Below are 12,334 nucleotides of genomic sequence, written 5' to 3' on the forward strand. Positions count from 1 at the left end.
TGGTACAAGAGTATTCTTTTTCTTTATTTTCTTTCTGTTTTCCCTCCTCATACTGAGCAAGGAGTTCTCCATTAACAATTCATTTGGGCTTAGATATGGATCTTAATTAACAGAAAAATTGCGAGCAGGCACTAAATCCCTGCCCAGGAATAGAAAAGAGTCCCAATGGCAGAGGTTTTCCCAGCATCAATTTAATGAGCTGCCACTATCTAAATAGACCAGATGACCAGGAGAGGATATGTCTTTATTAGATATACTGCTCGAAATATGCTGTGTGACTAAATAAGGTAATAATAATATTCTATCCTTTAGGAAGGATGTAAGCTTATACTTAAAGAGGAATGTAGAAAATGAGTCATACTACAGTCTTTAACAAGAGCAAATGATAGAAAAAATTGTAGTAAGATCTGGCTAATAATCCAGCCTAAACATTTTTTCCTCTTCTATTTAGAGGCAACATTAAAATTTTCTATATTTTGTTTGCTTGGTTTTTTAGTCCAATTCCAGTATCTGTACATAGAGTGAGATGTATAATTAGCTTCAACAGCCAACAGCCTGATGGTTGAACCTTGCCATTCTGTGAATTCTGTGAATTCATTCTGTTTCCACTTAGAATGGCAAGTGAAAGAAATCAAGTTCAAATCAGGAGAAAGAGAAACTTAAAATACTGGCCTTCTATGCAAGGGACCTAAAAACTTACCTGTTGATATCTTACTCACTTAAGGAACACAGTAAAGTAAAATAAATTTATCATAGCTTTGAGAGAGTTCCAGGAAAAAAAAAAACCAAACAAAAAACAAAAAACTCCAAACCAAACCAAACCAAACAAACAAAAAACCCAAAAAACAAAACCAAAAAAACCCCAAAAAACCCCCAAAAACCCCACCAAAACGAAAACCAAAACCAAAACCAGAATCGTAACCAAAACCAAAATCAAAACAAAGAAGCTGACCTAAGAATGTTTCCATAAGAAGATTTGCTGTCTCAGATCTGACATTTTCTGACTGAAATTGCAGTATAGGCATGAAGAGGGACCATCCAATTTACCAGAACTGCCTATAGTATGAATTATTTTTTGTACTGTACAAAGCCTAAGTCACAAGTAAGGTTTCTTTGTGTTGATATATAAGACAATTTAGCTGTGCTTTCCTAAGCTAAAAATTCTTTAGATAGATAAATTCAATTTATCACATAAGGAAAATAATAAATTCTACTTCCATTATTACATTTATCAAAGTTGAATTATCAGTGCAAGTCAAACTATTATGCCCAGTCTGAATATCCACACAATTTTTGTCTTTTTGATTTAGAGTACTAACATAGACATCCTCAGCTGGCAAAAAATATGCATTATTTTAAAAGTGTTGGGTGTTTCCCATCCTTATGTAATCTTCCACTGCCACTTGTTTTGTAAAAGTTGCTGATAAGTTTTGCTGATGTAAATTGGGCGCTTGTTTTTGTTACTTTGCTAAAAGGACCAGATTCTACAATAGGAACCTGATTTGGAAAAGTGTTTTCTTATCAATTCTTCTAGTGTCCCCCTTTTCTTCAATGAAAAATGTTTTCTGTGGCTTAATTTGTTTTTGTAAATTAAACTAGCATTTGCTTACTTTTTTTCCTTGACTATTAAGGAATATTATATCATATTGAGATCAGGCAAATCTGTTCTTTTTAACTCACTTTGCCCATGATTTCTCTTTTATAACTGGAGAGCAAGATTCTTATTTGAGACCTGGACTGAATAAATTTTCCAGATATTCCATATTTGCAAATTTTTCTCACAGTTCTTAGAATTTTTGTGATGCAGATTACTTGACTTTAATAGCACAAGCACACTATTTTCTTTGAGTTTTCACTGTTACATGTAACTTTCAACTCTTCACTTTTGTCTAGTAATGATGGACATTTCCATAAAAATCTTTTGCAAAGTATTAATCTATTTTTAGGAGCACTGAGATATTATAACTTTATTATAAATCTTTTCCTGTAATGCGCTGCTGTTTGACTGTGGTTTTTCTTGTTTTTTTAATCAATTTCTAAAGCTAAGGAGGTTTTGCTTTTAATTTTTTCTGCAGGGTCACCTCTAAACGTTTTGACCTCTGACCCTGAAGAGAGACTCTTCTTTGCTGGTTTTTAATACCCTTTCTGAAGTCCTGTTCTACAGTATGTCCCCTTTGTCTGAGATACAAATTCTAATTATTCTTTTATCATTAATGTTTTAAATAAATTCCTATCTTAGTTTAATTATCTAATCTCAAATCAGTTTATTCAGTTGACTCAGTAAAAAAATTCCCTTATTTTCTAGAAGGCTAGCCTTTTGAAGGCAAAAACTCCTCTTGCTCAAATTGGTAAGTCTTAAATTAGACTAGTTCTTTGGTTACTCAGCAGCTTAATAAATTTCAATTGCTTTGTCAAACATATATATATTCTGTCATCACAAAAATGAAATTACATCTTTGTGTTTTGGTTCTTAGTCTTGATTTCATTGATACCACTACTAGCAAAATAATCTAGGAATAAACTTTCTAAATTATTTGGATATTCATCTGCATTTGAACTTGGGCAAAATATTTTTGGACAGTCAGATATTATTTTATGGCCATAGATATTTGCCATAAATAATCAAATTTCCCTGTCAGAATCTCTAATATTGCCCTTTTTTCTTCTCTTTTTTATTTCTAACTTTTCTACAATTATAATTGTATAAATACAATTTCAAGGGAAAAAAAAAGAAGTAGAGCTGCTGAAATGAATTATGAGTAACATTTTTTGTGGGGATGAAAGATCTATGAGTGTCTGTGAGATGCTCATTCTATTGCATATGAGGGAAATGAAAGACACCACTAAAAGGTTCAAACTGATCATTGGAATATTCTGACTGTAACAAAAGACAAAACTATGCCTCTCATTTCATAGGCTTCCAAAGAGAAATAATTTCAAATTAGAAAGCATGAACACTTCTCTGTCTTATCTCCACATTAGAGTTCTCTGCAATTCCTGTTGAAAAGTGGGTTCCTGGGGACAGCTTACTCTGCATACTGTCAACATTATGTCAAAGGCTTGAGCTACAGAAACATACTATCATCTTGTTGAGCCTGGCCTTTTTAAGACATATTCAATCTCTGTGATGGAATTCAGAGCAAGACAAATGAACGCTTTCAGATGCTTTCTCTGTTGGAGACCTTTCTTAAATTAATCTGCGACTACAAGAAAATTAGATTCCAAAAGCAAAAAAGTCTTGCCTGCTGGGAAATGAATGCAGCAGAAGCCTGCTAACCTACTTATAAAAGACACCAAAACTCATCTATTATGGTTTTTACTGTTAAGTATACATGGTTCTTACTTTTAGAAGCAAGGTAGGGTGTATCTGTCCTGCTTTGAAATAAAAACAATTAAGTCTTGTAGCAGACCATTACTTATTAATTTAAATTTAATTAATGATATTTGTTTTAGATGTAAACATGTGAAACAAGATAGCCTGATAATCTTTTTTTTTATTCCTTGGCTAATTACAACATGATGTTATAGTTTTTAGCTGGGACTCCCTAGAAGTATAATACCAATAAACTGCAAGCCTTTCTCATGATGAAAGATTGATTCAGTCTCCAAACGCAATAATTCCTGGCATTGTTCTTGCAGATACTGCCAACAGTATCAAAAGATATATTAGTTTTAGTCTTTAGTTTTTCTGCTCCCCTGGGACCTTGGATGTTTCAAACGCTTCTCATTTATTCTTCAAGTAAAATTAAATCCTCTCAAAGGAAGAAAGCTGTTTAGATAAATCCACTGAGTTACTTTGTGCTGTTTTCTCATTTAACTCACTTTTCGAGCTGTTTCCAAAGCCGTGAGCTTTTAAACCTGTAAGACTACTAAAAAGAACTGAATCTTACTTTGTGTAAAGAAGCTGAAAACACATCTCACTCTGAGATTAGCCTCCTGCTTTGCAAGTTTGAGAAGAATGGTTTAAAGGCAGAAAAAGCTAAAGGTTTACTCAAGTGGATATGAGAAAACAGTGCAGAAAAATCCAGAGGTGAGGAAAAGGTCAGTAGGTAAAAAAAGGAGGCATTTCGTTAAGATATGGCAGGTTATGTGCAGCAGTATTTCCCTTTAATTAGAAATACTTCGATCTTATCTGTTCTTAAGTAAGTACATAAGTATGTACACAGAGAAACTTTAAGAAATTATTTATCATTTCAAATTACTCTAATTCTGAATGGGTATGGGATATCATCCCTTATCAGGCACAATATTCCTGAGCCTTATAATTTTTTTGTGTGTACTGTTTAGAATTGATATAACAGAATACTCTCTGCCCCAACCCAAATTCAACCAAAATCATTGAGGTCTACTGAACATTTGATTTCTAATGTCAACAAAAGTGCTTCAACAGGAGGCACTCATAAAAGTTCATCCTAGAACCCCAACAACCAGCAGAAAATGTAGGTGTTGCAGGAACATACAATGGGCCAGAAAGGCAGGTTCTATTTCACTGCATATCTCCAGACAGTACCCTAAGCAGACAATTAATGACTGTGCTATGGTGCCTCCCCCACACTAGAATTTAGCTCTTTTAAGTGAAAAAGAGCTAATAAATTTCACTGAAGAGTAACAACTATCTGAATTTATTTCTTCTGGGAAGTGACCTGTAAGTTATTCACCTCCACTCATATTTGTATTATTCTGTAGTTTCAACTGGTTCTTGAAAAATATATGACTAGTAATATTTCTGTGACTTGATTTGTTAGCGCTCAGGAACACACATAATCATGGAATATGATTATATGCAGGTGCTTTTATTGTAGAGTTCTGGGAATCAGGGGTACAGACCAAATCTGACTCTGACATGGCTTTCGAGCTGAACGTATTTTATATTCTATCGTTATATAACTTACATATTAATTATTAAACTTATATTGTTCTGTTATATACATTGATTTTATTCAAGCATGAGTTTCTCGTGGTCTTTCTCAAACCCCTGACTACAGTTTCTCATGATTATTCTTATGATTAAACAGTAATTATATCTAATTACTAAACAATCATCACATCTAACAATTATACTGTTTGTCATATACTAGCTACACAGGTGCAGTTCTAGCAAGTACAAGGCCGATACTTTCCCAGGGTATTTTCCCAGGGCCTCCTAAGCTTAATTTTCCTTCTAACTCCCCAAATCCCCATGATTATAAAACCCTTTTACTATCATTTCCCCCCTTTGAAAGTATTTTCACTTCACTATAAGTGCAAATGCTTTCACTTGATACAGTCTTTTAGTTTCTGAGTTTACACATGATGTTCTTCAAATCCAGGATTGATGTAAACGTCATGGACACTGTCATGAACTAGAGGATCAGAGGATGATGGGTGTGGATCCCATGTCAGTGCCTTGATTATTTTCCAGTTCCAGGATATCCTCTTCTGTATTTCTCCTTTTAGGACACTGTAGACTAACCAAATTACTAAGAACACAATTAATAGGATGATCACATTCTTGATGATAGACTTAATCCATGAACTCACATTCCACCCTGACCCTTTGAAGACTTTGTCTAACCAGCTTGCAGTCAACTCTTTTTGCTCTTCTTGTGCTTCATGCTCTATTTGTTTTAACTGATTGATGTCATATTCTACATCTGCAGTTCCATTTGGGATGTGGATGCAGCAATGATCAATCTGTCTCTTTAAAAATCCACACACTCCATGCTCTTTCAGAAGTAACAAATCTAAGGCCAATAGATTTTGTAAGGTCATTTTTGTGGTGGCTTGTAATTGTACGTTTAGTTCTTTAAATCCTTCCCTAGTGACTCTTGCCAGTCTATCTACTTGACCTGTAAGTCTGTACAACATTTCTCTATTCTGATAGTTTGTTATAGGACCAAGCAAAGACTCCTATAGTTTGCTGTAGGACCAAGCCCACCCAAATTTCACTCCACTAGAGGGTTCTTGCCAAGTGTCATCTTGATTTTCATTATCTGGAACTTCTTGTCTTGTTCTTATCTGCAGAAGTTTGTGTTTTCCCTTAAATGGGGACTTTTTCCAAATCGGACATAAAGTAGGGAGGCCTAAAGTAATTTCTTTTACTTTCCCATCTACAGGTAGATGGATTGTCCAGGTACCATCACTTGTTGCCCATACAAATTGTCCTGGACTTCAGAGTGTACTTCTGGTACATCCTAGAAGTATTTTGTAATTCACTTTACCCTGTTTGTGTTTGATGCCTCTGCAGGCACAGCCAATTTGTAAGGCTACTACCAGTGGTGGCATTTGTTTTATCTCTATATCATCAGAAGTGCAATCATAAGTTTTATTACATGCCCACCAACTCACTTTGTCTGCCTTTATTCTACTACTAGTGCCAGTGTTCATTACTGCTGGATCTGTTTCATTTTCTGAACCTTCCCATTTAATGCACCAAGGGGTGGTTGCCATGTACTGGAATTTTTGAAGTATACTCAGAGACCATTCACTGTCCCAAGGCTCTCTTTGACCTTTGTGATCTTTTGCCTCGCACTTCCACACCATAGTGGTTTCTGTAACATTTTCTGTAATCTTTTTATAATGTGGTAAGTAGCATTGCCATTTATTTGGGGTACCCCTCCAACCATCCTATTGGATACCCTATCGTGCCATTATTTTGAAGACAGTCTTGTTGACTCAAAGGATGCAACCATTGTCCTATTACTTTCCAGGTTACCTTGACTACCTGTCTCAATTCTGGTACCTGTTTACATGTAATTGTTTTGTTCTTTTGTATTTCAGGCAGTTTCATCGTTATGATTCCCCAATTTATTGGGTCTCCCGCTGCCTTCGGTATTGGCAGACAGGCAGCTATTTTGCTAGTGTTCTGCATTTTGGCAAAATATTTAACTAATCCAATCATTACATTCTCAGCCCAAATTGCATTGGAAACCTTTACCACCTGTGTTTCTGCCTGTATCTCCCTCTTCATTTTAGAATGAAGAGTGATTAATTGATCTTTTTGCATTCCACGTCCCAAAGAACATGAAATGAGAATTGGTACAAGTACTGGCAACATTCTTGAAACAATGAAACACATCTTATCTGCAGCTTTGTTGGTCCCACAGTTTACACGGTCCCCAGTCCGGGATGGGCTTTCTTCACTTGAGTGTTAGTGTATCCAGGAGTCCACTCCAGCTACCAAGCTACCTTTACAGACTGCTGTAAAGGTGGTTAATAGTACCTGATGGGGTCCAGTCCACTTCTCTTTCAATGCTTCTTCGTTCCAATTCTTAATGTACACCTCGTCTCCTGGATATATGTCATGACTCTCGAGAGTCAGCGGCTTATTCCACACAAGGGCGCTCCGAAGTCGTGCTAAAGTTTTTTCCGAGAGACAGAACATAGTTATATACTTCCTGTTTTCCCGTGACATGTACATTTGGATTGGGTCCAGGAGATTAGTATAGTTTCCCATACAATATCTCATAAGGACTGACTGACATCCCACTCCTAGGCTTTATCCGAATTCTCAGCAATGCTATTGGTAAAGCCTGTGGCCACTGCAGTTTGGCTTCTTGACATATTTTACTGATTTGCCTTTTTAGTGTCTGATTCATCCTCTCTACCTGTCCACTTGACTGGGGTCACCATGGCATGTGGAGGTCCCAAGTTATTCCCAGCAACCTACTTCTTTTACCACCATGGCTATAAAATGGGGTCCCCTATCTGATGATAACCCTAGAGGTACCCCGAATCTGGGAATGATTTCTTGTGGTAACCACTTAACTGTTTCTTTTGCTTGGTTTGTGTGACAGGGAAGGGCTTCTGACCATCCAGAAAATGTATCAACCCCTACTAACAGATATTTGTATCCTCGAGTTCTTGGTAATTCTACAAAATCTACCTGCCAATAATCTCCTGGTTCTATCCCTACCCGAACCCTTCCTAGTTGTGCCTGTCGTCTAGCCACTGGGTTGTTTTTCAAGCAGATCTCACATTTTGACATTATTGATTTTGCCATTGTTAACATTCGTACTGAGACCAAATTGTGTTTTAGAAACTTTACCAATGCCTCTGCACCCCAATGACATTCATTATGTTTAATTTGTAGAACCTCTCTCATTACCAAGGGGGGTACGACTATCTGTCCGTGTGCAGTTACAAGCAGCTGTGCGTTACTTTTCCCGGCCCCAATTGGCTCCCAAGTGCCCGGCTTGGCACTTCGGCTTCTCGTCAGGGTCCGTGCTGCTGCTACTTCTGGGCGCGTCTGCGGCTGTGTTCCAGGGTGGGCTGGCCGCGCATTGCTGTTGGCGTGAAGGAAGGAAGCGAAGAGGCAGGAAATCCATCCAAATCCGTCTGCGTGGTGGCTGGATGCTTTATTGGTCATGGGAGCCGCAATGGAGAAGCCACGGCTGCTCCCAACCTCGTGTGGACAAATCTGGCAGCAAGGCTGGGGTGCCAAGGAGGGATATAGGGATGGGACAGGGGAGGACAGGAACCCTCTGCCCAATGAGCGCAGACGCCGTGGTGGTGATGTAGCCACAGTGACCAATAGGAACACGATGGGGGCGGACATAGGGCTTTGGGGCGAGTGAGATTGCGGGAACGAGGTGACAAGTACGGAGCTGCCGGGACCGGATGGGGGAGTGGTCACAGGAGTGGCAGGGGAGAAAACCCAATGGCAGGCAGCCTGGGGCTAACTTCCATGGGGGGTGGGGGGGGGAAACACGGGGGATGCACGACGATACATGGAACTGGTAAGCTAACAAAGACCAGAACCCCAAATCTGAACCTAAAACCCAGGATGCAACAGTTACATACCACCCTTCTGGATTCTTCTGTGCATTCAGCAAATGTTCCGATTTCTCGTCTTCTGCTGAATATTTCGGCTGTGGAGGTAAATTGAATTGAGATACATTAAGTTTTAAAGGTACCGATGCCATCGCTGTTTGCACCTTTTGAACAGCCTGTCGGGCTGTCCAGTCTGCCTTTCAATTTCCCTCATGAATTTTGGAGCTTCCTGATTTATGTGCTTTACAGTGCATAATCGCCACTTGTTCAGGTTTTTGTACTGCTCTTATCAGCTGCAGAACTGCATCTTGATGCTTAATGTGCATCCCTTGAGATGAAAGCAGGCCCCGTTCTTTCCACACAGCCCCGTGCACATGCACCACTCCAAATGCATATTTTGAATCAGTCCATATGTTCACCTTTTTCCCTTCACTTAATTCTAGTGCTCTGGTTAAAGCAACCAGTTCTGCCTTCTGGGTGGATGTATTTGGTGCCAATGCTTTTGCCTCTACCATTGTACTGATTGTTGTTACTGCATATCCAGCGTGTCTGATTCCGTTCTCCATGAAACTGCTTCCATCTGTGAATAACTCCCAGTCTGGCTGTTCTAGGGGGACATCTTTCACATCTGTTCTAGCTGCACAGGTGTGTTCTATTACTTCCACACAATCGTGTTCCAGTGGGCTTTTTTCAGATATTGTACCTAGGAACAAGGCTGGGTTTAAAAGGTTAGTTGTTTTTAATGTTACCTCATCTTGCTCTGTTAAGATTACCTGGAATTTCACCATTCGGCTCGGGGATAGCCAATGGCCCCCCTTCTGCTCCAACACAGTAGTTACCATATGCGGAAGATAGACATCTATGTGCCTTCCCATGGTGAGCTTCCTGGCTTCTTGTATCAGCATCACAGTGGCCGCGACTGCCTGCAAACATGAAGCCATCCGGCCTGTCAAGTTGTTTGGAAAAGTAGCCCACCAGCTTTTTCCAGCTTCCTAAACATTGGGGTAAGACTCCCAATGCCAGGCGCGGCCTTTTATGTACAAACAGCTGAAAATCTTTGGACAAATCAGGTAACCCCAATGCAGGAGCAGTTGTCAAGGCCTCCTTTAGTTTGAGGAAGGCCTCCTTCTGTGGTCTGCCCCAGGTAAATGGCTGTGTCTTCTGGGCCTCATACAGGGGTTTTGCAATTAGTCCATAGTCCATGATCCACAGGCGGTACCACCCTGTCATCCCAAGGAAGACTCGCAGCTCGTGTAGATTCTGGGGCTCTGGAATGGCACAAATAGCTTGAATACAGTTAGTACCCAGTTTTCGCTGCCCTTGTGAGATTTCATATCCTAGGTAAATCACAGTCTGTCAGGCAATTTGTGCTTTTTCTTTAGATACCTTATATCCTCCCATTCCCAGTGAATTTAAAATCTTGATTGTTACCTTTATGCAGGTTGCTTTCTCCTCTGTGGCTATCAGTATATCATCAACACACTGTAGTAGCAGGTATTGTTCTTTTGGTACTTGCCTATTTGCACTCCAAATCTCCAGCTCCTTCACCAGTTGGTTTCCGAACAGGGTCGGACTGTTCTTGAATCCTTGTGGGAGCCGTGTCCAGGGGAGCTGGGTTTTTCTTCCATTCCCTGTATTTTCCCACTCAAAGGCAAACAGGTTCCTACTTTCTTTGTCAAGGGGTAGCCAGAAAAAGGCATCTTTTAGATCAATTACTGTAAACCATTTATATATCTCTTTCACGGATGTCAACAATGTGTAGGGATTGGCAACCACTGGATAAATGTCCTTAGTTATTTCATTTATTGCTCTCAAATCCTGCACTAGTCTATACTCACCATTGGGTTTCCTCACTGGAAATATAGGTATATTATATTATGATTCACATTGTTCTAAAATTTGGTATTTCAAGAATTTATCAATAATTTTTACTATTCCCTGCTGTGCTTCTGGTTTTATAGGATACTGTTTGACCTGTACTGCTTTTGCCCCTTCCTTGAATTCGACATGTATTGGTTGTGCTAATTTAGATTTTCCAGGTATATCTGTTTCCCATACTGAAGGAATTACTGCATCTTCTACTTCCCTAGGAATAGAGGGAACTGTTTTTTCTTTAATCATTAAAATTTATCCCATCTTTGATTCAGGTATTTTCATTAAAATCTCAAAGATTATTACCGCGTCAAGTTGTGCCAATAAATCTTTCCCTAAAAGGGGAATTGGACACTCAGGCATATATAAGAATTCATGCGTTAAGACTTTATTTCCAAAACACAGATCTAGGGGTTGTAGGAATGGCCGATTCTTTTCCTTCCGTATGACCCCAGCTATTGTAGTTTGTTTGTCCCCAGTTTGTCCTTGCAAATCATTTAGTACAGAATACGTGGCCCTTGTATCCACCAGGAATTTTACTTCTCTATCACCTAGCTGTATGGTCACTAAAGGTTCCTTCATTTATCCCGTTTCTAGCCAGCTACTGTATTCCCCCAGCACCATTAATTTTGAAATATCCTGATCCTGGCTTGGCTGGTTGCCCTGGTAATGCCAGTTCGGGCACTCATTCTTCCAGTGACCTTCTTGCTTGCAATAAACACACTGGTTAAATCCCAATCTTGACACAAAAATTCCCCCATGTTCCCTGCCAAGTCCACCTCCCCTCCCCAGGCCACCCCTGCCCCTCGCTTTGATGCCTGGGTTTCCTTTCCCTTGTATTACTGCCAGGAGATCTTGCTGTTGCCTTTTACTGGCCTCTTTTTCCCTGTTATTGTATACCTTCCAGGCTACTTCGAGCAATTTATCCAGATTTCTTAATTCCTCCCATTCTAATTTTTGCAATTTCCTCCTAATATCATCCTGTGACTGCCCCAAGAAAATGAGAACGAGCTGAATCTTTGCTTGTGGTGCATCTATTTGGAGATCTGTGTATTTTCTCACTGCTTCCTTAAGCCTTTCCAAAAATGCAGTAGGGGATTCTTTCTTCTCCTGCCTTATCTCATATAATTTAGACCAATTTATAGTCTTAGGCACAGCATTCTGAACCCCTATCTGGACCCACTCTTGATATTTCTTCAGCCACTCTTGATATTTCCTAATCCTCCACATTAGGATCCCACCCTGGATCCTCGGTTGGAAAACTATCACCTAGAGTTCCCGTTACGAACCTGTTTCTGATATCCTCCCTTGCCCTTTCCTTGGCTGCTTTAAGTACCATCTCTTTCTCTGTAGAATCCATTAGGGTATCTAATATTACTTGCATATCATCCCCATCTAGATTCTGAGTTTTCATAATCATTTTTACCACCCTCGCCACGTTATCAGGATTTTCCCTATAAGTTCCAGCCAATTGTTTCCAAATTACTAAATCTGCAGGTGAAAAAGGTACTTTTACAAACACTGGTCCCTCCACTCCTATTCCCTGTCGTAAGGGGGCAATCACAATCCGCTTCTGTCTACCCAGATCTTTTCTGGCCAAAACCGGGGCGGCCTTTGACCAACTCCAAGTCCTGTGAGATACCAGTATCGCAGATTTACTTTCATCTCCACTATCATTATCTCCTTCACTTTCATCCTCCCCTCTTCTTTG

The sequence above is a fragment of the Vidua macroura genome, chromosome 5 (genome assembly GCF_024509145.1).
Source record: "Vidua macroura isolate BioBank_ID:100142 chromosome 5, ASM2450914v1, whole genome shotgun sequence".
Classification (NCBI taxonomy): domain Eukaryota; kingdom Metazoa; phylum Chordata; class Aves; order Passeriformes; family Viduidae; genus Vidua; species Vidua macroura.